The sequence below is a fragment of the Pelodiscus sinensis genome, chromosome 9 (assembly GCF_049634645.1).
Source record: "Pelodiscus sinensis isolate JC-2024 chromosome 9, ASM4963464v1, whole genome shotgun sequence".
Lineage (NCBI taxonomy): Eukaryota > Metazoa > Chordata > Testudines > Trionychidae > Pelodiscus > Pelodiscus sinensis.
The window spans coordinates 22416173-22441858 of NC_134719.1; positions in this window are offsets into that span (position 1 = coordinate 22416173).

Consider the following 25686-nt stretch of genomic DNA (forward strand, 5'->3'; position numbering starts at 1 on the left):
GGTGGGGGATAGCCAGGGCTGGTGAGGGATGGGAGGAAGGGGGTAGAGCCAGGATTGGCCTCACCTCAGGCTGGCTGGGGGGGCAGGCAAGAGTGACATGTTTCGGCCTGACCCTCCATGGTGGCTGGGGGAAGAGCCAGGGCTTCCTACCTCCAGAAAGGGGGGTGGGGTTGGCGAACATAGTGAACTGGGGTACAGCCCCCTAGTATTTATTTATATTACAGTAGTACCAAGGAGTGCCATGCAGCTAGTTTGTGGGTAAGAACTATGGGATTGTAGGATCAGGGACCATAGTCTGTGGATAGGGGAAATGTACTGACTGCTGCAGACAGCAGGAGGTGCTAGGTGGGAGTATATATCACTTCTTTTCCAAGAGGTAGAAAACTGTACTTCCTAGACTACTCTTCAGGCCAGTTGTAATACATTTCCCTTGCAAGAGTCCTTTTACAGATGATGTATCTGTTCCTCTTCACTGTGCTGGCCATGGTGTGTTTCAGATCTCTGTGTATTAGTAACAAAAAGCTCCATTTTATCAGTTTATCATTTACGTTAACACAAATAGTAATATTGATGGAGATTGTACCTTCTGTTCGATAGACCTCAGCACACAGCGTACTTCAGGCATCCTTTAAGGGCATGTGGAGCTGCAAATTTGTTTTCAAGGAAATACAGTGGAAGGAAATAGGTTAGTGTAACCTGAACTCTTCTGCTTCCAATATGATGTCTCTGTGCAGTAATTGGAATACACTTCAATATGCTTCACAATAAGCTGCATTATTCTCAGTCACCACTTTTTACTTAACCAAGAAACAAAGAAGCAACAGGGATTTGAAAAAGATGCCTGAGCAGGGTAAGAGCCTACAAATGTATTTGCAGAGCGTAACCACCAAGGATGAGGAAGACTTGTTCACTGCGGGAGGAAGAGGAATTAGTAGGAGAAATGGGCTGAAATGAAGAGGCAACATTTAGGCTGACTATCCAGCTAACACAACCTGGCAGTGAAATGCATTAGGATGTAGCAGTCACCCAAGGGAAGTGGTGAGCCATCACTTGGAGGCTGTGTCTACACTGGGCCACTTATTCTGGAAAAGCAGCCGCTTTTCCGGAATAAGCTGCGAGCTGTCTACACTGGCCCCTTGAATTTCCGGAAAAGCAGTGACGATTTACTGTACAAAATCAGCCGCTTTTCTGGAAAAGCTACGCTGCTCCCACTCAGGCAAAAGTCCTTTTTCCGGAAAAGCTTTTCCGGAAAAGCAGAAGAAACGGAAAAAAGCGGTTTGGACGCCGCAAGACCCCGTAGGAGCCCTGGACTTCCTGGTAACCCGAGCTCTTAAAGAGCTCGGAGGCAGCTGGGCGCACGTGGCAGGAGCGTGCCTCAGACGTGCGGCCTGAGCTCTGCCACGTGGCACTGTACTGCCCAGCAGCCACCTCGCAACCCAGCATGGCAGCTCTGGGTGGTGAGCCACCTGCACCCCCAGCTCAGGAGGCCCCCAGGGGCCGCAAACGCTGGGCCCCATCCTGGACCCCCAGGGAGCTGGAGTCCCTCCTGGACCTCTGGCAGGAGGAGGAGGGTCTCCATGACCTGCAGTCCAGGTGCAGGAATGTTGACATTTACACCCGGATGGCCAACAACCTGGCGCAGCAGGGACACCCCAGCCACAATTGTGAGCAGGTCCGGTCAAAAGTGAAAGAGCTGTGGCTGGGGTATGTCCGGGCCAGCGAGGGCAGGGGGGCAGGACCAGATGCCTGCCCGTACTTTGAGCACATGAATGCTTTTCTGGGCAAGCCAGCCCCGCAAGGCCCGGACGTGCCGGTGGACACGTGCCAGCGCCCCCCCATCATCCGGCCCACCGAGGCGGGGGAGGGAGAGGACAGCGGCAGCACGTCTGGAGGAGAGGAGGCCAGCGTTGACACCACCCAGTAGGCCCCCTCCAGCAGCTCCTCCGAGGCTGAGGCCGGGGAGGAACCCACTGGTGAGTCTTTGCAGTCTGCACTCCCAAAAGGCGGGGGGCGGAGGGCGGGGGGGGAGCCAGGTGCCCGGAGGGAGGAGGGGGAGAGCATGTCACTCAGGCCATGTGAGCTGCACGCTGCGTAGCATTAGGCAGCAAGCAGCACGTGCAACCATGTGCAGCCTGGTGACCGAGCGGCACATGGCAGCTGCAGGGCATGCCTGGGACCGTGCTGCTCACACACATTCGGCGGGACCAGGGGAAAGGGTGGATGCCGGCTGAAACTGGCCAGGGCCCCAGGGACTCAGCCCAGAGCCCGCAGCTCCACCAAGGGTGCAGCACGGAGAACGGCACACTGTCCCATGCCTCGCTGTGAGGCACAGCCAGCTGCTATTGGGTACACTGCAGCATCACGGTCCTGTGACCGTGGACCCCACTGAGCCCCTCGCCTGCTCCTGGAGCCTTGGCTGGCTCCCCGAGGCGAGTCCCCACTGTGGCCACACATGTCCCTGGGCTACCGGCCTTGCAGGAGGGATAATGGGAGGGACAAGGGTCCCTAAGTTTTGCTGCAAGGATGGGACACCCCCCCACCCAGGAGATATCCCACGTGAGGGGATCTGAGAGCCCAGACCGCCTCTGCCAGATGTGCTCCCAGGCACTGCATGGGGATGCATCTCACTCCCTGTCAAACACCAGTGATTAGCCCAAAGCTTTTCACAGTCTCCACCGGCAGGGAGTTCCACAGGTGAACGCAGCACAAACACCCTCCCACCCTCCACGGGGCCAGGATACAGACCAGTGCTTACAATACCAGAGGGAGGACCCTACTCCAGGGGCGGTCCTCCTTGCCAACATACAACACAGGGGCAGGAGGGGAAGAGAGTGGGCCCAAGCCACACAACTGTGGGGTCACCTGGGCTCAGGGGTGGAGGGCATGCGGTGTGGGGACAGTGGACGGCCTGCCTGACTGACCCATCTTTTCTTCTCTTCCCTGAAGCGGGACCCTGCACCAGACCCTCCACTGCGGCAGCAGCGGCACCCCCAGCTGGCCAACCCCGGAGGCGCAGGCTGCGTCAGAGGGACCAGCTTCTGCACTGCCACGTGACTGCCGTGGAAGGAATCCAGGGCTCCATTGAAGTGCGGGTGCAGGGGGACCTGCAGTGGCGGCAGGAGGGCTGGGCTGCCTTCCTCACTGAGTGCAGAGGGATGCGCACCTCTATGGACATGCTCACGGCACATTTTGTGCACGCCATCCACTATGGCATGGCCGGACCCCATACCCCCGCCATCTCTCCTGGAGCACAGCCCATGCCCCCTCCTATCCCTGCTCCTATCCCAGCTCCTGCCCCTGCTCCTGCTCCTGCCCCTGCTCCTGTCCACCTCCCCGTGCAGGCTGCCCCGACGCGCTCTGCCCAGCGTGTGCAGGTCCCCCCCCGGAGAAGCGCTCGCAGGGGCCGCCCGTCGCAGTAACTGCCCCCCTCCCTGTCCCAGTTGAAGGTCTCCCCCCGCTTGTAAATAAAAAGTTGTCTATTTTTCAGTTCATTCTTGTGTTTGTTATTGTGTTACTCTAGTAACTGTAAGAAATTATTTGAGATGCCAATTAGCCACTTAAATTTAACAGGGTTACAAACTGTGGACAACAAATTCTTTACTCTATCACCGGGGGGGGGGGGGCCTTTGTAAGGGGTCATTGGTTTGTGGCACATAAAGAAATACTGAGACTTTTCAGTAAAATGTAAACCACAAACTATATTTACATAGCTAACAAACAAGCAAGAATGGTTAAAAGATGCACACTACAGAGTATTAAACATAGTCTAGGCGCAGGGAGGACAATTGGGTAGTGTTGCTGGCCACCTCAATCCTTTGGTCCTTCCGGGCCTCAGGAGAGGAACAGCCAGGAGATCCCTCGACGGAAGACGCCTGGAATCAGGTACACTGACTTGAGCCTTCCGCATGAACCCCGAATCCTCTTGGCTTCAGGACAGGCGATGGTGGCCTAAACCCTAGCCTAAACTAAAAAGAAAAACCCTACCTAAGCCCAACGCACCCGATGAACAGTCATGATGACGGCCGATGTGCTTTGACCCGATGCTTTACAATTGGAGGGGGAGGTAAGGGGAGGGGGTGGGGAAGAGTACGGGATGGGAGGGAGTAGTCTGGGGAGACCCAGGCGACCCTACTACAGGTCTTGGGCAAACATGTCCACCAGGGCCTCTCTGATGCGCACCGCATCCTGGCGCACCTGGCGGATGGCAGCTGTGTAGGGCTGTTCCAACGTCTGTGCCTCGGCTGCCATCCATGCAGGGAGGAAGGCCTCCCCACTGCACTCCACAATGTTGTGGAGCATGCAGCACGCGGCCAGTACCTCCGTTGCATTCTGCTCACCCATCTCGAGACGGGTGAGCAAGCAACGGAAGCGGGCTTTTAAACGTCCAAAGGCCAACTCCACTGGGTTTCAGGCCCGGTTGAGGCAGTCGTTGAACCGGGCCCGGTTCTGGTCCAGCTGCCCCATGTACGGCCGCATTAGCCAGGGCATCAGGGGGTAGGCCGCGTCCCCAACGATGCAGATGGGCATAGGCACATCCCCGACAGTCCAATCCCGCCGGGGGAAGTAGGTGCCCGCCTCCAACCTGCGAAAGAGTCCAGAGTTCCGGAGGATGTGGGCGTCGTGTGCCCGGCCGGACCAGCCCCCGTAAATGTCCACGAAGCGGCCCCGGTGGTCCATGAGGGCCTACAGAACAATGGAGCAGTACCCCTTGCGGTTCATGAAATGGCCCGCTCGATGCTCCGGGGCCTGGATGGGGATGTGGGTGGCGTCCAGGGCTCCCCCGCAGTTCGGGAACCCGAGGGCAGTGAAGCTGGCTATTGTATCATCCACGTCGCGCAGATGGATGATTCGCGGGAGCAGGACGTCGTTGATGGCGTGGAGGACTTGCAGAGGGGTGCAGAGAAACACAAGGGAACACATCACATACGGCAGGGGTGAGTGTGCGCTTCCTTGGGCCCCCCCCTTGATTCCCTCTGTCCTCACACACACACACAGGCTGTGTCTAGACTACATGCCTCTGTCGGCAGAGGCATGTAGATTAGACACATAGGCAAAGGCAAATGAAGCCGCGATTTAAATGATCGTGGCTTCATTTACATTTACATGGCTGCCGTGCTGAGCCGACAAACAGCTGATCAGCTGTTTGTCGGCTTGCGCGCTAGTCTGGACGCTCCCCTGCCGACATCAAAGCCCTTTGTCGGCAGCCCCGTTATTCCTCGTGGAATGAGGCCACCACCACCACCACCGGGCCTGTGCAAGAGAGGGACGGCCCAAACCCCTGGGTGACCCAGCCTGGAGTTTTGCTGTCCCTGGGCCTGGAGTGCAGCACCCTCCCCCCATCCCACTCCCCCTGGGACTTACCTCCACGACGATCACTCCGATGGTTGATCTTCCCACCCCGAACTGCTGTGCCACCGAGCGGTAGCTGTCCGTTGTGGCCAGCTTCCAGAGTGCGATGGCGACCCTCTTGTTCACGGGGATGGGTGCCCGCAGCCGGGTGGCGGCTCTCTGCAGCGCGGGGGTGAGCTAGGTGCACAGCTGCAGCAAGGTCCGCTTTCTCATTCGGAAATTCCGGATCCATTGCTGGTTGTCCCATAGTCCGAGGACCACCTGGTCTCACCAGTCGGTGCTGCTCTCCAAACTCCAGATGGGCCTCACCACGGTGGGTGCTGATGTGACATGGTTGCCAGGGCCTCCCTGGTGAGGGAGTCCAAAGCGATCTCTGCCTCCTGGTACATGTACACCATGGCACCGGCCTCCAGCATGAGCAGCAGGCACTTGTACAGCTGAAACAGGGGCCCGAGCAGATACGTGGCCACCCACGGCTCCATAGCAGACAGAGCAGGGCAGAAAAAACAAAACTCAGGGAAAAGCAGTTGGGGGCCAAAGGGTGGTGTCCCCAAAACTCAGAGGGCAACCACCGACCCTGCGAAGGGTGTCAGTCCCTGGCAGAGGCCCCAAGGCACGGGAGCAGGAGACAAACGGCTGTCCGACGAGACCCCTTTAAGCACATGTCTGAACGGTGCTCTGGCCCCGCCCCCGGAAAGGTCTGGTGGCCTTTGCCCTCTTCAAAATGGCTCCGGACTTCTGCTTTTCCGGAAAAGCGCGCTGCCAATGTAGACGCGCTATTCCAGAAAAGTGCATCGTTATAATGGTAACTCCGGGGCCAATGTAGATGCTCCTTTTCCGGAAAAACTTAAAACGGAAAACTGTTCCGTTCTAAGCATTTCCAGAAAAAGGTGCCAGTGTAGACACAGCTGGAATGTTTTCAAAAGGCTGCACAAGAAAAACCATGTACTGCCAAGGAGATGGGGGATGGGGGTATGCCTCTGCAACTCTTGGCTTTTTCATATCTACAAGCAACATGAGGAAAGATGCAAAACCAACACTGGGAAAGTTAAAATAAAGGGAGCCATTGACAGTGAGAATGAAGCAAAGGACAGGTGAGACTGTGTTGAGTGACAAAAGGAAGGTTGAGGATGTTGAGCTTTGTCTTTGAGTATCCTGCTGACCATGGGAAATTCAACTTGTAGCACTAAAGAAAAACAAAACAACAAATGCAGCAGCAGTTTCTTGTCTCCTTCTCCTCCCTCTCCAACATAAGCCAGCCAATTGTCAGGAAATGCTACAATGCAAAATCCCCTGCAATGCAGGTACCAAACAAAATCATGACCCCAAGCTCCTTGTCATCTCCCATGAGCTGAAATGGCATCAGGCTAGTTGACTTTAAAATCTCTCCCCTCCTTCAAGTCCACAGTTACCTCTGGTAGAAGTCTTGCAGGAACAGGCAATAATGAGGATGGTGGCTACTGTTGGTAAAAATGAAGGGGGAGAGTGTGGAAAGTTGTGTGGCAACAAGGCATCTAAAGATCTGAGATGAATCCTTCAATTAATGATAGTTGCCTATTTCAATATATTATTTATTTTTGTTTCTGATTACTAACTCCTTAGGGTTTGGTGATTGCTCATTATCTCAAGTGTATAGGCCTGTTGGCAATTTTCTGATTGGTTTTGGACTTTCCAAACTGATTGACAATGGCTAACAGCAGTTCCAAACACTGTAGCTCATCAGTTTGCATCTTGTACATTTCCCTTTATCAAACTGGAAGCCCTTAACAATGTGTTGCCTATACGTTGTGGGTAAAATCCTGGCCATTGCGGTTTAGCTACTGACTTTACTGGGCTAAGGTTTCACTCCTTGTGTACACAGTTGTTAGGAATAGGTTACGTTTGGTCAGTTCCATTTGTTTTCCTCTTTGATAATTCTGATGCTGATATTAATGCAACTAATATCTCCTTATCTCGTCGATAGCCTTAAATTAGAGTCATTAATATAAATGGGATTTTCCTAGTTCGTCATAAAACTGCACTGTGAGAAGTTGTAAAAGGTAGGACACTCATTTGGGTTTTTTTCATAAGAGATGCAATGAAGTGACAAAAATTATAATTATTTCAAGATTGGGTTTCTTTGAGGTCAACAAAGTGAGGATGCTTATCTTGAGCTGCAATGAACTGTATATTTCTCACAATGGTAAGCAATGTATTGCTCGTGATTTCAAGGTGAGATTTTTTACAGGTGCAAATAGGAGAGATTTTATTTGTAAAAACTACATGCAGGATAACTTGATTATTAACACATGCATTAGTAATGCTAACATGAACAGTGCTTCCAAAATGCTTTCACACACATTCAAATGTGTGAGAAATAATACTATAGCAGGGGAGCAGTTTTAGCCTTATGGTAACCCCAAGAGGTTAAACATCTGAGACAGTTCATTCTGCTGCTAAATGAAGCATTAACAAATGCCACATGTTACATGCTATTACACAGCACAAAGGATTGCAAAACTGTGGGAAAAGCCATGATGGGGTCACAGGAGAAGGGAGAAGCAGCTTTTCTTACTTTACCTGCTCTGTGAAGCAATCTTTTCCTCTACTCGTGGAACGAGGTGTACCGGTAGTTTGAATTAGAGATCCTAATTCGAACTACCTACTCCATGCCATGTGTAGCTGCAGGCACAGAGTTTGGACTAAAGGGGATTTAAAAATGGCGGTGCCCGAGAAGATGCAAATGAAGCCTGGGATATTTAAATCCTGGGCTTCATTTGTAACTCCAGCTGCCCTCATTTGCCTACCTAGCTCGAACTACCGAGCTAGTGTAGACATACTCATGGAGACAATTCTTACTTCATATAAACAGAGACCTACTAACTTCACAGTCATGAAAAATGCATCACAGACTATGAAATAAGCCTTTCCCCATGAAATCTGACATTTCCTGTTCCTAGCAATGCCCTACCTAAGTGGGCTTCCTACTTCCAACTGGGCAGAGGAAGGACAGGACTTTTCCCTTCCCTACAAATTGCTCTGGGGTGGTGGAAGGGAGGGATCAGACCTACTCTGACGTGGGAGGAGGGACGAGATCAGACCTACCTCTGGGTGCTGTTCCCTGCTGCAGGACATTATATGAGACTGGGCAGAAGTCTGGGATTTCTGCAACTAAAGGAGACCTGTGAACTTGGACAGGTTCTTCCCTGTGCTGCTGGAGAGCCCCATTAAGAAGGCTTCCTATCTCTGACTGGGCAGGGAAAGGACAAGATCTGTCCCTCCTCTGCAAACTGCTCTGGTGGTGGGAGGAGGGGATCAGCCCAGCTCTCCTCTCCACGTTACCTCTTGGAACCTCCCGCAGCTGTAGGAAACTATGCGGTTGTCGACTTCAGAGTCCAGCACCGAAGGCAGCACAGGAGAGGGGGTGGCCCCTGCAACAGGTTTATGACCCACCATCTCTTTTTGGGTTGGGACCCAATGATTACAACACTGTTAAATTTCAAGTTTAAACAGCTAATAATATGAAATGTACCAATTTTCAAATCCTTTGGCCATGGAATTGGCCATAATGGACTGTGAATTTGGTAGAGCCCTACCTGTGAGATATGAAATACATTTTGAGGCTGGTGATATCTAATATAACTGTGCTGCTTGGTGTGATTTGTATTCTCTAAACTGACCTCGTGCATTTCCTTGCAATCAATGTTACTCTAAGAATTCAAAGTTCAAGCCATTAATTAAGTTAGGGAGCTTCATAATGACACAAATGTCTTAATGAAAGTTGGAGATCAATTTCTAGTACCAGTCTAACTCTGCTAAATGTTTTAGTGCAGTTTCCATAGGCAGTCCAGGATCCTTATTCACAGCACTACATGGCCAATGGTGACTAGATTCTAAACAAAAGTGACGAGGCACCTTATAGACTAACTGAAGTGTAGGAGCATAACCTTTCGTGGGCAAAGACCCACTTCGTCAGATGCATGTAGTGGAAATTTCCAGAGGCAGGTATAAATATGCAGGCCAGAATCAGGCTAGAGATGACGAGGTGGATCCAATCAAGGAGGATGAGGCCCTCCAATCAAGGAGGATGTAGTTGCCGCACCATAATAACTCGAACTCAGGAACTAATCCTTGTAACAAACCTCGGTGCCAACTCTGCCCACATATATACACCAGCAACACCATCACAGGACCTAACCAGATCAGCCATACTGTCACTGGTACATTCTCCTGCACATCTACCAACGTAATATATGCCATCATGTGCCAACAATGCCCCACTGCTATATACATCGGCCAAACTGGACAGTCCCTTCGTAAAAGAATCAATGGACACAAATCTGATATTAGGAATGGCAACATACAAAAACCTGTAGGGGAACACTTCAATCTTCCTGGACACACAATTGCAGATCTAAGAGTAGCCATCCTGCAGCAAAAAAACTTCAGGACCAGACTTCAAAGAGAAACTGCTGAGCTACAGTTCATCTTTAAGTTTGAAACAATTAACTCTGGATTAAACAAAGACTGTGAATGGCTCGCTAACTACAAAAGCAGCTTCTGCTCTCTTGGAATTCATACCTCCAGATCAGCTGCTAGAAGTGGGCCTCATCCTCCTTGATTGGATCCACCTCGTCATCTCCAGCCTGATTCTGTCCTGCATATTTATACCTGCCTCTGGAAATTTCCACTACATGCATCTGACGAAGTGGGTCTTTGCCCACGAAAGCTTATGCTCCTACACTTCAGTTAGTCTATAAGGTGCCACAGGACTCCTCATCGCTTTTGCAGATTCAGACTAACACGGCTACCCCTCTGATACTAGATTCTAAACAGTAATGAGTAAATATCCAGGCAATACCCTCACTTGCATGCACACATATCTGTGCTTACTCTTTCCAAGTATAAACATCACTACATAGAAGTGTTAGAATTTGTATGTACTGGGACAAGGGGTTTATGGCTGTGGTTGGAGCACTTGTGGGACTGCAGGTGCTTACATGAACAAACTAAGGCGTGTACCAGAACATGTGTATACCAGAATGTATAATCACAGTTTTCCATCCATTCAAAGCCTGGATGAAAATTTGCCCCTAAAAATGTATTCAACAGAGGAGTTGATTGGAATATGCCTTGACCCACTGGAAAATTTTTGACAAATATAAATTTTTCTTCACCATTATTTTTTTAAGTTTGCCATGGTTCCCACTGGAAAATTTTTGACAAATATAAATTTTTCTTCACCATTATTTTTTTAAGTTTGCCATGGTTATTAGAATTTTTAATAGAAAAAAAACCAAACCCCTATCCCTAAGCTTTGGCCATGATATATTTTGAATTATGCAGAGCTCAGCTAGGGAGTCATAACTCTTGGTATTGCTCACAGATCCTCCAGTAGGAAATTCTATTTCAGTTCATACATGGCCCTTAATAATACCAACGTAAATCTTAATATCTGAAATTGCCAACATTCCTGGTATCCAAGTCCATCACCATTATCTCTACTGTTTATTAAGCCCCTGTTCATGTCTCCACTAATAAACTCAATGGCAAGCCTTGCATGCATCTTAATCACTGAGAATTGTTGACAAGGAACCTCAGGCTTCCAAATCAACGGTTGTATAATTGAGAATGTTATCTAGAACCCGGGGCAGAGCTTCCTTTTTGACAATAAGCTTTAAAATTGGAATTAATTTATATTTTAGTGAACACAGAACACAGATAGAGTCCTGCCAAATCTTACACGAGTAATAGTCCCTATTACCTGCACTGGGTCTCTTTTCATGGAGAAGGATGACTCACATAAGTAAGATTTGTGAGGATCAGACTTTATATTTAAAAATAAATTATTTTCCTTTTTTTAAGTAGATCAGCAGCTTAGAAGACCAAATTAAAACAGCTTTATGTCTTTTGGGTTTGCCAAAATTAATTCACATAAAATAAATGTCTTGGTGTACTTGAAGTACTTATGCATTGTGATAGCATGGTTTCTGCTGCCAAGTACATTCTTCTAAGATTTACACAAGAACATTCCAAACTATAGTTGACTCAGGGAGAAACTACAGTTTGAGTAAATCTTCTAAGAGCTATTGGGTGGGATGTATTGTCCACCTGCGGTTTTATACAGCATTATCCAACAGCCCTGAACAAATGCATAGAGGATTGGTATAGTACAAATCCAAAGCAACAGTTAATTTATTTAGCATATTTGGCTGAGAAATGTCCTTTCCTGCCACGAAATTTCTTGGAAGCACTTGTTTAAATTAAGTTCATTAAGACTGCAATGCAGGGAAAGTTTATTGAGAGTTGTTCATTGAATTACAATTCAGAAACACACCAGTGATTTTGGAGCCCACAGATTAGGCAAGCTAGGACCAAGTTGTGGGAGCAGGTTGCTTTTGAAGCAGGTTTTTTTTTTTCTTCAAAAATAATGGGCTCGATTCCTCACTGCCCTGTATCCTGTGTATTTTTTTAAGCAGCACAAAGTACAGGTGTATGAAATTCCTCCATCATGATTTGCTAGCTTTGTATACCATTTTGTAGAAGTTTAAATGCCTGTACATTCTGCAGGAGAATAGCATACAAGTATCCTTATTTTCACCAGGCCCAGGCTTTTACTATTTTATCTTTTCCCTTCAATGGACACACACAAATTAAAATAAACAAATGTGTTTAGCATAGAGAAAAACCAGAGTGAAGATATTGGGACAGACCATCAGCTGGTTCATTGACTTCAGCAGAACTGTACGAATTTACATTAGTTGAGGATCTATTAGGCTTTTAGTGTTTAACATTTTCATCACTTCTACAGTGAAGAGGGATGCAGCAAAATCTCTCAAAGGAAAGTTAAATAAAATTAAGGGATGTCTGAATGATACTGCACACAGTCATCAATGCTTTGGTGTCTTGGGCTATACCTAGACTGCAAAAGCAGTGAGGAGTCCTGTGGCACCTTATAGACTAACCGAAGTGTTGGAGCATAAGCTTTCGTGGGCAAAGACCCACTTCGTCGGATGCATCTAGACTGCAGGCTTCTTTCAGAAGAAGCTTTTCAGAATAGATCTTTTAAAAAACTTCTTCCAAAAGAGAGCGTCCACACTGCCAAAGCACATTGAAAAAGTGGTCTGCTTTTTCGAAAGATAGTGTCCACACTGAATGGACGCTATCTCACATTTAAGCTGTGACTACTATGGTTAGAGTGGCCACCAGGGCACCTGTGCTTTTTCTTCTTTCCTCTTCTTTCAAAAGAACTCCCTCTTACCTGGCCACACACGCCTTTTTCTGAAAGAGCTCTTTCGGAAAAAGGCTTCTTCCTTGTAGAAAGTTTTTTATCACTGTTGGAAACCCCCCTCTGTTCTTTTGATTGTTTTTTAAAAGAATGTGATTGCAATGTGGACATAAATTAAGTTTTTGCAGAAAAACAGCTGTTTTTTTGAAAAAACTTTGTAGTGTAGACGTAGCCCAGTGACTGCTGAAAGTATGAAATAAGCTCCATTCACACACACTCATTTATCCCTTTTTATATACACAGTAGGCTCAAACCCTAAAAGGGGGATAAGCATTTACTTTGACACAAGGCAATCTCAGGTGACACAAACCCAGTGGAGTTGGTTTTGTGTTCCATCACTTGGCATAGGGTGTGTTATAAGTGTCTGGCCCTGGTGATAGTGGGGGATGGTTGGATGAAATAACATGATCTTGGTAACTAATTGACCATTCATTTCCAGTTGGAAATAGGTCAATGGAGGGATGATAGGAGTTGCTATAGGGAACTTTCTGGGTGTCTGGCTGGTGAGTCTTGCCCACATGCTCAGGGTTTAGCTGATCGCCATATTTGGGGTCAGGAAGGAATTTTCCTCCAGGGTAGATTGGCAGAGGCCCTGGAGGTTTTTCGCCTTCCTCTGTAGCATTGGGCACAGATCACAGCTGAAGGACTCTCTGCATGTTGGGGCCTTCAAAGTATTGGAAGGCTTCAATATCTGAGACATAGGTGAGAGGATTATTCTAAGAGGGGTGGGTGAGATTCTGTGGCCTGCACTGTGCAGGGGGTCAGACTAGATGATCATAATGGTCCCTTCTGACCTTAAAGTCTATGAGTCTATGAGTCTATGGGGAGGTAGAAGAATAAAGGTTGCAGCTTCAGCAGTGTTACTGAGCACACTTTCCATGTGTGTGCATGCTCAGTACAAACCAAGCAGCCAATTGGGGACGGGGGAGACGGGAAAAGCATGCGATCCTGCCAGTGGGGCTGACAACGACTGCGGTCCTGGGGGCATGCTGTGTGTGTGTGTGGGGGGGGGGGGGGGGTCCTGCTCCATACAACTGGAAGGTGCAAGGTCTCAGAAAGAAGGAGTGGGGCCAAGGGCAGTCAGCCCTTAGCACACCCTGGAGCATGGTACAGGGACCTCCCCCAGTGGCGCTCCCACAGTGTTTTAAAAGGGCCCGGAACTCCCAGCTGCATCCGCTGCTACTGCAGCAGCGGCAATTGGCAGCTCCAGGCCACTTTGAAATGTTGGGCCCCCATTCAATTGCCTGATTGCCCTTCCCCCGTCAGTGGGCCTGAATCCTGCATGCCCTCCTCTATACCTTGTCTCTGATGTCAGGGGACAGGGCAGACTGCATGTTGCTCCACCAGATATTTGGTTGCCACAGGTGGGCCAATAAAACATTACAGTAGGGGTTGTTGAAGCTACCAGCTACCCCAGGATCAGGGCAGTGGAGAGATAGCATAGAGCCACCTTCTGACCTTCTCCTTCACTTGTACTGAGTGTAAACTCTCTGCCCCTGGGAAATGGGTTCAGTATATTAGAGCAGTACTTATGAGATGATTGTTTAGAAAAAAACTAGTTTCTTATCATGACATTTAATTTTGTGAATAAAGCAAGATCTAAATGCTGATTTAATTTTTTTCTGGCCTTTGTTTCATGATGTTAATAACATTGTAAATGTGACTAGAACATAACACACGTGATTATCTGACTAAGAAACCATATTGGGAGTCAATGGAGATGGTAGCCGTGCCTATTATTACGTTTGACCCACATTTCCCATTATAAACCGTGTTCTCATTTGGTTATAACTTTGCCAAATCTTAGCTGTTTGGACTGAAATTTTCCAAGCCAGTTGTCTGCCTCATTTCAGGAGAAATGGTTTAGTTGTTTCAGAATGTGATTAGGACTTATTTTTTTTACTATCCAACGTTTTTAAAAGCATAGAAGTATTTGGTTGAAACTCTCTAGTGTTTCCCATGCTTTAGAGCTGGGACTAAGAATGAGTGTGTGTGTGTGGCAGGGTGGCTTTGTGCAAGGGCACCATTTCGGGAGGGCAGAGATGCTGCAGCCGTACGTACTGGGACGCTGCTTGCTTTTCTTCCTGTTCCCCTATCAGTGAGTAAGGGGAAAGTACATGGCTTCTGTCCATGCCTCTCACTTCTGGCTGGTGAAAGGAGAGGACCGAGGAGTTATTTATGAAATCTATGTACTTTCTCATTGCTCCCTGACAGTCCGAATGACCAAAATCAAAACAGGATTTTGATGACCATCTCTAAGTGTTTATGTGACTAAGTGGAAGAATTTTCTGTCTGCTTTTCAGTGTCATTAGACATACATCCTCAGGGTACTCCTTTTATTACAACATCCTGTGAGGAAATGCAAATGCCATTGGTTTTGTTGTCACAGGTGCAGCAATTGCTTCTGTAATATCTCTTTCCTGTTCTTCAATTTGCTGCTGAACACTGAATCAACAGATTCAGTTCTAATACTCTGGTCTTTTATCTTCTAGAAATAATTTTGCCACTGAGGTTTTTATAAGCTTCCTTCCCATCCTCATTAACAGTTTTACTGATTTAATGGCTATATTCGGTATGTCTATCATAAATTCAAAGCAGATGAGGTAGCATGCTGTAGTGATCAAATTCTTCAAGTCAATCACTTTCTTTGGTAGACGCTGCAAGTGTAGCACTAGTTTTTGTAAAGGCAGCAGCTGTTCCTGGCTGCCGCTCCTGGCTATCCAACCTCATGGGGGGAAGTGGCTGCTTCTGGGGCTTTCTGCTCCCAGCCCCAAATGGGGTGGCAGCTGCTCCTGGTCTCCTGGCCCCATGCAGGACAGCATCTGCTCCCAGGGTTCCCTGCCTCTGTGATGCAGCAGCTGCTCTGGGGGCTCCCTGACTCCATTCCTTGTGGGACAGCAGCTCTACCAGGGCCCTCTGCCCTGTCACTGGCCCTGCGGGCTGCCACCCACCAGACCAGCTCCTCACACAGCTGCTCTCAATGTCTGGAGCTGGAGCTGTCTGGTCTAGCAACATCTGTGGTCCTGCCACACTCCAGATGTTGCTGGACCAGAGAGTCCCGGATGAGAGAGGTTCAACCTATACAGACAGATTGTATGAGGCTGTGATATCATGCTCTTTTAGAATTCTGCACTACTGTATGCATGCATAAGTAATAAATCATGCATACCTTTTAATATTTTTGCACAGAAAAAAAGCTTCTGCTGGAATGCGTTGCAATTCTGCCTTTTGGCACCAGAGGGTGCCATGGTGACAAAACATAGCAGCTGCTAAGGAAGAGTGACCCTGTAGGTCAGTGTTTCTTAAACTGTGTTCAGCAGCAGTCGGAGGTGTGCCATGGAGAACAACAGAATTCAAAATGGCCACCCTTAAAGCAGCAGGTGACCTTTTTTTTCTCTCAATAACTTTCTCCTGACCCTTCCCCCCCACACACACCTTTTTTTTTATGCTCAACAAAAAATCCTTTGTGTTCCTCATAAAAAAAATATTGTTTGGTGTTCCTAGGTTTTAAAAAGTTTAAGAAACACTGCTGTAGGTCCTTCTTCACAGTGCCTGTTGGGCCAGCACAAGATGCAGAGGCACTGGGGAGACAGACAGGCTCATAAATGCTTGTGAGGGAGGGCAGATTGGGGTAGGAGCTGAAAAGGAATGGAGGCCACAGGAGGGAGGGTTGTGCAGGGCCACATGGGCAGAGAGGGAAGGGGTGTAGTGCTACAAGGGAAAAAGCGGTGGTTGATGGGGGCACAGAGATACATGGGGCAGGAGGTGTCTGAGTGAGGGTGGAGAGACACACCATGGGGACAAGGCAGATGTGTCTAACTGAATAGGAGAGGCTATGGGTCAGCCAGGGTCTGCATGGAGGAAGTTCACTAATAGTCCCTCCCCACCCTAAGAAATCCTGTTCCATACTTTTCCCACTAATTCCCAACAACCCTCCATGTTCACAACTTGGCCCCTTCCCAGCAATTACTTCCCACTCCCACAGCTTCTCCATTACCTCAACTCCACCAAGCTTTTGCACTAGTTCTGAAGAATGCAGGAAATGTGGTTCTGTACTGAAGCTTCAATGAATTATTACTCCGAGTTCTGTATTAATATGCCTAATAAGGAATCTGCATGTAAATATTTTCTTAATCTTTTTTTTTGTCTGTATTGTTATAGATATACTTGCTGACAGGGATTTTGAAATAAATGAACACATATAATAGAAACTTATGTGATTATATTGTATAATTTTGACAAATAAAAATATGCAGAATTTTGCAAATATTGAGTGCAGATTTTTTTGTTGCAGAATTTTTAATTTTTGGCATAGAATTCCACCATGAGTAATATTCTGTCACAATATCCACTGTAATAAAAATCTGAACTTCAGAAAGGTTATGGTTAGATTTGCTTTCAGGGTGAGTTAAAAAACCAAATAGCTATATTCTCTTTGAAACATGGTGAAATTATAGCACTAGAACAGATCCTTATATTCATATAATTTTAAAGACAGAGGTGCTGGAGAATATAATTATTTTTGTGCATAATTGCCACTTAAAAATTATACTATTTTGAGCTCAGACTGAGTCTAACACATTTTTATCAATGCACCCCAATTTTTGTAAATTGGTGATGAACTGTGAAAACATACGTTTCAGGTTTTGAAGTTAACCTCAGATATGTTGAATAGCTTATCTGCAACATGGCTCTTTCCTTTCTTGGCAACCTAGCTAAAGCTTTGGAGAGTCTAGATCCTCTGACTAGATTATAGTTGGGATATAAATAGACCTTCATATGTATCACACCTATGGAGGAATTGGACACTGTAAAATGAAGCAAACAACCACAAAGCAAGTAACACACGCAGAAGATCAATGCATAATTTAATAGTCTATAGGCATATCAGTAAAGCAGAATTACTGATCCAATTAAGCAGCAATTCTTATAATTAATCATTAAACTCAATAATCTTATTCAGAGATATTCTATTTAAATATTTTCCTGAAGTGTGATTTTCTTTTTTTCTTAGTTACTATGGGTACATCTACACTAGCCCCCTAGTTCTAACTAGGGAGGCTAATGAGGGCAACCGAAATTGCTAATGAAGCATGGAATTTAAATATCCCATGCTTGATAAACATAATGCTGGCCGGTCGCCATTTTGGAAACTGACTAGTCCGAAGTAACTGCCTGTATCTACATGCGGCAGAGAAGCAGGATTCCGAGATAAACCCCTTACTTTGAATTAACTGTTACTTGTCGTGGAATGGGTTGGTTTTTGTGGATCACTCTCTCTCCCCATTCCCTGCATAAAGAATCTAGGGTGTTTAATTTAGGGATTGCAATACTGAGTGTCATGGCACCTCAAATCATAGGAACAACACTGTGATCCACAAAGTTAAGTTAGTTCATGGAGGTCACCCTACCTGTTTTGGAATTCTGGCAGTATGAGTTGAAAATGTCCAGTTATCTAGAGAAACTTAAAACATTTGGGCTACGTCTACACTGGCCCCTTCTCCAGAAGAGGCATGCTAATTTAGAACTTTGGAATAGGAAAATCCGCGGGGGATTTAAATATCAGAACAAAATTAGAGATAATGAGGTTAATTCAGTCAGGGAGGGTGAGGTCCACTTCTAGCAGCTGATCTGGAAGTTTGAACACCAAGAGAGGAGAAACTGCTTTTGTAGTTGGCTATTGAATGGTTATTGGCCATTCACAGTCTTTGTTTAATCGTAAACTGATGGTATCAAATTTGCAGAAGAACTGTAGCTCAGAAGTTTCTCTTTGAAGTCTGGTCTTGAAGTTTTTTTGCTGCAGGATGCCTGCCTTTCAATCTGCTACTGTGTGTCCAGGGAGATTGAAATGTTCTCCTGCGGGTTTTTGTATATTGCCATTCCTAATATCTGATTTGTGTCCATTTATTCTTTTACGTAGGGACTGTCCAGTTTGGCCACGTATATAGCAGAGGGTGATATACAGGATGGTGTAATTACATTGATAGATGTTCAGGTGAATGAACCAGTGATGGTGTGGCTGATCTGGTTAGGTCCTGTGATGGTGTCACTGATGTAGATATGTGGGAAGAGTTAGCACCGAGGTTTGTTGCATTGATTGGTCCCTGAGTTAGAGTTACTGTGGTGCTGTGTATAGTTGCCGGTGAGAATTTGCTTCAGGTTGGCGAGTTGTCTGTGGGCGAGGACTGCCCTGCCTCCCAAGGCCTGTGAAAGTGAGGGATCATTGTCCAGGATGGGTTGTAGATCACTAATGATGTACTGGAGGAGTGGTTTTAGCTGAAGACTGTAGGTGATGGCCTGTGGTGTTCTGTTGGTTTCTTTCTTGGGCTTGTCTTGTAGTAGGAGGCTTCTGGGTACATGTCTGGCTCTGTTAATCTATTTCCTCACCTCCTCATGTGCGTATCATAGTTTCAAGAATGCTTGGTGAAGATCTTGTAGGTGTTGGTCTCTGTCTGAGGAGCTGGAGCAAATGGGTTGTACCTTAGTGCTTGGTTGTAGACAATGGATTGTGTGGTGTGTCCAGGATGGAAGCTGGAGGCATGAAAGTAGGCATAGCGGTCGGTAGATTTTTGGTATAGGGTGGTGTTTATGTAACCATCATTTATTTGCACCGTGGTGTCCAGGAAGTAGATCTCCTGTTTAGACTGGTCCAGGCTGAGGTTGATGGTGTGGTAGAAGCTGTTGAAATTCTGGTGGAATTCTTCCAGAGTCTCTTTCCCATTGGTCCAGATGATGATGTCATCAATGTAGCGTTGCTAGAGAAGGGGCGTTAGTGGACGAGAGCTGAGGAAGCGTTGTTCCAGGTCAGCCATAAAAATGTTGGCATATTGTGGGGCCATGTGGGTGCCCATAGCGGTACCACTGGTTTGGAGGTATATATTGTCACCGAATCTGAAATAGTTGTGTGTGAGGATAATCGTCTTTGCCCACGAAAGCTTATGTTCCAATACATCTGTTAGTCTAGAAGGTGCCATAGGACTCCTTATTGCTTTGGCAGATCCAGACTAACATGGCTGCCCCTCTGATAAAATGCACTCTATATACAGCTTTTTCATGTGGGTTGCCTAGATTTCACTTAATTTTGCATGCCCAAATATTCTTCTGACAACAGGTACTATGTATAAAAAGAATCTTGCCAGTGTTTTTATAAATGTAGGTTTCCTGTATGCCAAATGTTTAAAGTTCATTTGACATTTATAATGACAGGGCTTGTAAGAAAACCATCACACAATAGTGACACATTCAGTGTAATTGCTGGATGCAGCACCTGAAGTACAGTGCATATTTGCTTAACAAAAAAACAAAAAACAAAAAATTTAAAAAAAGAAGAGAGAGAGAGAGAGAGAGAGAGAGAGAGAGAGAGAGAGAGAGAGAAAGTACATGGGTGATGGGGTGAAGAGAGGCACTACTATGTGAAATGTCTGGTCAGGCACAATGGATGTATTAAATGAAGTATCTAAATATGCCACCAAAAAAATCACATCAAGAATTAGAAAGCCATTAGAATTATGAGCTAAAAATATCAAGAGGAGATATTATCATGTTTAATATACAGATATGCAATACAGGATGGTTTGAATTTGGGCCCCAGACATTTATACATGTGGATTACATTACCCTCAATGTGTGTTGATTAGTTTTCATTACAGGCAGTCCCCGGGTTACGTTCAAGATAGGGACTGTAGGTTTGTTCTTAAGCTGAATTTGTATGTAAGTCGGAACTAGTACATATTGTAGGGGAAACTCTAGCCAAACATTTCTCCAGAGCTCAGTTTTACTCTCCCACACCTCACTTCCCTCAGTCCTTTATTCTCAAGCTGAGGTGTCTGCTGAGAAAAGCTGCTCCGCATCTCCCTGGTCTGCTGGGGCGAGGGTGCTAGCTTCGCGTCTCGCTGGTCTGCTGGGGGGAAGCAGCTAGTGTGGGGTTGCCTTACCCCATTTGTAAGTAGGGATCCGATGTAAGTCAGATCCATGTAACCCGGGGACTGCCTATATACCTCTCTGTCATATGCTTTGTGCATCACACATGGATTTCAAAAAGAGATCTTCTGAAATGAAGATTTTTTCTTGCCTTTCTTGAGACTGAGTTTTGTATCCATTTGCCCATAAAACCTTGTGCTTCGATAGCAATGGCCAGATCCTCTGCTCAATGCTGTTTGAGGTTCTGGACCCATCTATTTCATTATACAGGACCTGGAGCTCTCAAATGTATAGCTTTTCTATGTATGAACTGGAAACAATTACTAAGTTTTGTTTCAAAGCTAGGAATCTTAACTTCCAATAGTGCAAATCCTTCATTTCTAGCCTTGCCAGACTGAGGGATATCACAGATTGGAACTGTGACACTTTTATGTATAAAAATCATCAGTATTATTTTTATTTGTTATTTATGTTCTAGTACAGGGACTTCTCAACCTTTCCAGACTTCTTGCACCCCTTTCAGGAGTCTGGTTTATTTTGTGTATCCCCAAGTTTCAGCTCATTTAAAAACAACTTGCTTACAAAATCAGATATGAAAATACAGAAGTGTCACAGCATGCTATTACTGAAAAATTGCCTACTTTATCATTTTTACCATATATTTATAAAATAAATCAATTGGGATACAAAAATATCATACTTACATTCAGTGTATAGTATATAGAACAGCGTAAACAAGTTATTCTCTGTAGGCATTTTAGTTTGTACTGATTCACCTAGTGGGTTTATGTAGCCTTCTGTAATACTAGTGTAAGTCCATCTGAGAGACAGCTGGGCTGTGTCTAGACTGGCCAGTTTTTCCGGAAAATCAGCCACTTTTCCGGAAAAACTTGCCAGCTGACTACACTGGCCACTTGAATTTCCACAAAAGCTCTGACGATCTCATGTAAGATTGTCAGTGTTTTGGCGGAAATACTATGATGCTCCCATTCGGGCAAAAGTCCTTTTGCACAAAACTTTTGCATAAAAAGGCCAGTGTAGACAGCCCAGATTTGTTTTCCGCAAAAAAGCCCGGATTGCGAAAATGGCAATCGGGGCTTTTTTTGCGGAAAAGCGTCCGTACCAATCTAGACGCTCTGTTCTGAAAATGCTTTTAACGGAAAACTTTTCCATTAAAAGCATTTCCGGAAAATCATGCCAGTCTAGATGTAGTCCTGGAGTTTAGTTTATGCTGTAGAGGCTTTAGCTCCTAAGGTTGCAGGTTCAGTCCCATCTGCCAATGACCTGGTCTGTTGACTTTCCATTAGGCAAATATGTAAATAAATTGATGTGCCCCTGAAAGACCTCTGTTTTCCTCTAGGGGCACATATGCTTCTGTGCCACAGCTCTAGTAGTCCTGCAGTCAGCCCTGTTGTGTTAGGCACTGCAACACCACACCGAAACATGTGCTCTGAGACATGAGGAGCACATAGTCTAAGAATCAAAAACACAAAGTCCAGTGGCACTTTTGTTTGGTTGGTTTTTTGTTTTGTTTTGTTTTGTTTAAAGCAAAAGTGGCTATTTTACTCTGCTCAATCTTTTGGAATTTGGGAATAAACTGAGCTAGGTACAGGGCAACTTTGCACAGCTGCAGGCTACTGGAGAATCTAACGCTCTATTTGCTGTTAAGGTCAGCACTGATGTATTCTGGTTCCCTCATTACACAAGACCCAGGGGATACTATGGGGCCAGACTGAGAATATTACAGGGGCTTCACACAAATGGCCAAGGGCCCAGCAGGTTTCAGGAGAAGTGTAGCTGTCATGGATACTTGTCAGATGAACAATTCCCTGTAGGAAATGATCCCACTGAATCCAAGCTCTCTGAGTTTCCAAATGTCTATAAAAGAATCACTCTGATTTGGCCCACATTTTTTTTTTTTCAGCATCCTGCAAAGCAGGGGCAGATGACCGTTTTGCGGGGCCCCGGGCAGCATAACTCCGCGGGGCCCCCCCTTTGCCACGGCGCATGCGTGGGGCTTTTTTAAGCACGGGGCCCGGGGCGGCCACCCCGTTCGCCCTGCCCTATATCTGCCCCTGCTGCAAAGCCACATAATCTTGATTTAAGAAAAAAAAAAAATTTCCTCAGCTTCCCTGTGAAGAAGTGCTGTACCTCAATCTTCTTAACATCCACCTACTTCAAAACCTTATCATTTCAATTTGTCACACACACTGCCTGTGTGAGTAGGTACATCTACACTGCAGAGTTTTTCCGGGATACTGAAGGTATCCTGGAAAAACTCTGTCGCATTCAGGGAACACGTCTGCTCTTTCAAAAAAAATTTCAGAAGAGCAGATGTGCTTTTATGGCATCCCCGAAAACCTCATCTTACAAGGAAGAAGGGATGTTCTGAAAAAGGTTTTTTTTCTGACATTTGAGCCAGTGTAGATGGGCCAAGTGTCAGAAAAGCCTCTTCCAAAAAAAGAAGTAGAAAAACCTATGCAAATTGCAGCGCACAATTTGCGTAGTTTTTTCCAGACTAGTAGTGCAGTATAGATATCGCCCGTGTGTTCACAGTTTCACTCTTATCTCATCTCTCAGCCCACTGCAATAAACCAGTATTTCTTAACAATACCACTTTCAATCTCAGACCAAATAAAAAGGGAAAAATCAGTATCACTGAAGGAGAATGTTATCATTTCCTTTTTTATTACTAACGGTTTCCATTGTTTTATGGATAAAAAGGACTAGAACATGAAAATGTATGTTACCAGTATATTACTTATAGCCATTCTGTCATTAGTGAGAGATTTTTGATGGGGTACATAAGTAGGGATGATATAACATACACATGAAATATAACTTATTTTTCTTATCCTTTAGCTAAACATTCAGAAAAACAGAACAATTGAGATAAGAACATAACTGTGTTATAACGGGCACAGTTAATTTATCTGCAAGTTATTTTGACCATTCCCATAGATGAGGGGTTGGGGGAAGATCTTATTCCAATGACCAGATTTCACTATTTTTTCCATGATTTATCAACAAGCCAGAATAAATTCATGTTAACACCTCAGCTACAGTTGCTACGCCAAATATTTACTCAGCAACTGTTGGGAACCATCAATGTCAATGCTGTCTCCTGCAGGAGATGTCACTGGTGTCTCATAACCTGAGTAAAAAACATCTGCTGTTAATCACCACAAAAAGGTATTCCTTTTGCTTTTCTTCCATTACTAAGCAGACCGGAAATTATCAATTGCCACATTCCAAAGCAATGGCAAAACTCCTACTTTAATGTGAGCAGGATCATGCCCACTAAGGAAGTTACTGGCATGCTGCAGAGGGATACATGGAGGACTAGATTGTGATACTTAGCTGTGCTCATAAGTAGGGTGTAATGAAATCAGACCGATCTAAGAGGCACTCTTGGGGTATGTCTACACTACCCCGCTAGTTCGAACTAGCGGGGTAATGTAGGCATACCGCACTTGCAAATGAAGCCCGGGATTTGAATTTCCCGGGCTTCATTTGCATAAGCGGGGAGCCGCCATTTTTAAAACCCCGCTGGTTCGAACCCCGTGCAGTGCGGCTACACGGGGCTCAAACTAGGTAGTTCGGACTAGGATTCGGACTAGGTTCCACGAGGTGTACCGGTAGTTCGGAGTAGGAATCCTAGTCCGAACTACCTAGTTCGAGCCCCGTGTAGCTGCGCTGCACGGGGTTCGAACCAGCGGGGTTTTAAAAATGGCGGCTCCCCGCTTATGCAAATGAAGCCCGGGAAATTCAAATCCCGGGCTTCATTTGCAAGTGCGGTATGCCTACATTACCCTCCTAGTTCGAACTAGGAGGGTAGTGTAGACATACTTGGAGAGATCAAACCTTGGAAAAACACATTCCCTCTTGGAGCTCCATGGAGCACAACTTGCGTGTCACCCAATATCTCGTGTGGTACAATGTGCTCCCCTTCTTCAAAACCTCTCTGTGGTCTAGTGCAGAAAAGGGAGTGAACCAAGGCTGTGCTTCTTCCTTGCCTCCTTCAAAGTGATTCATCCACCCTAGGGGTACAATACAGGGGACCTATCTTTGCACTTCCCTGAGTTCAGGACTTGTGATTCTCACTGTCTTTTGCACCACAGTGGGATATGAGAGTTCATTATACATTCTTCCTAACATTCTATCCAAGGTCATAGATGAACCATCTTTTTCATGTGAAGACAGTTTAGTCCAGGGCTACTCAGTTTTGGAAGCCTTGGGGCCACAGTAATGCTCACAGCACATGCCGAAGGCCACAACTTAATTGTGGTTGCATATACATGCAAATATATGTGCAAATAGCTTCTTTCACACTGATGGGCATGAACACAAAGATTAAGTCTTAAGCCACTACGCCGTACCCAAATGTGGCCAGTGTAAGCTAGTCAGCACCCCTCAGGCTCTGCTCACAAGGCTAAGCAGCCAGCACTTCCCACAATGCCCCGGCATTCCCAGTACCTCCTCCTTTGGGGCTAGAAATGCAGACACTCTGAACCCATCTGTTCCAGCCAGCCTGTCCGCTTGCGTCTTTCAATGCTCACCCCTCATGGGAGATGCCTCGCTGTTGTGGAGCATGTTCCCAGTGGAGGCCATATTCAAAGGGTCGCACTCATGGTCCATGTGTTGAGCCCTGAATAAATCCAAACTGCACCACGGGTCGCAAACAAATGGAGCGTGGCCGCATGTGGCCCACAGGCCACGTGTTGAGTAGCCCTGGTGTAGGCCAAGGGATGGCCCAGGGAATTTTATACCCAAACAGTCAAAAGGTCAACTGAAAATCTGGGCCTAAAGATTATTTTGATCAACCACTTGAAGGAATAGTTTTTCACATTGGAAATATGCCCCATTACTCTACCCCTTCCTCTCAAATTCCTGGGAGCTTTGGTTCACAGCATTAGACTATAGTTTCAACGTAACTCATGCAAAAAATCATGTTCATAATATATGTATGCTATTTTTTCCCATTCATTATTATCAATTACTAAAACAGTGAGTCTGTTCAGGAGGCCTTGGAAGTCATGGATTCTGTGACCTTCTGGGACCTCTATGTCTTCAGCAGTGGATATGTCTGACCCCAGGGCACCTGCACCAACATCTGCTGAGATGGTCCCAGGGCCAGATAACCTCGCTGC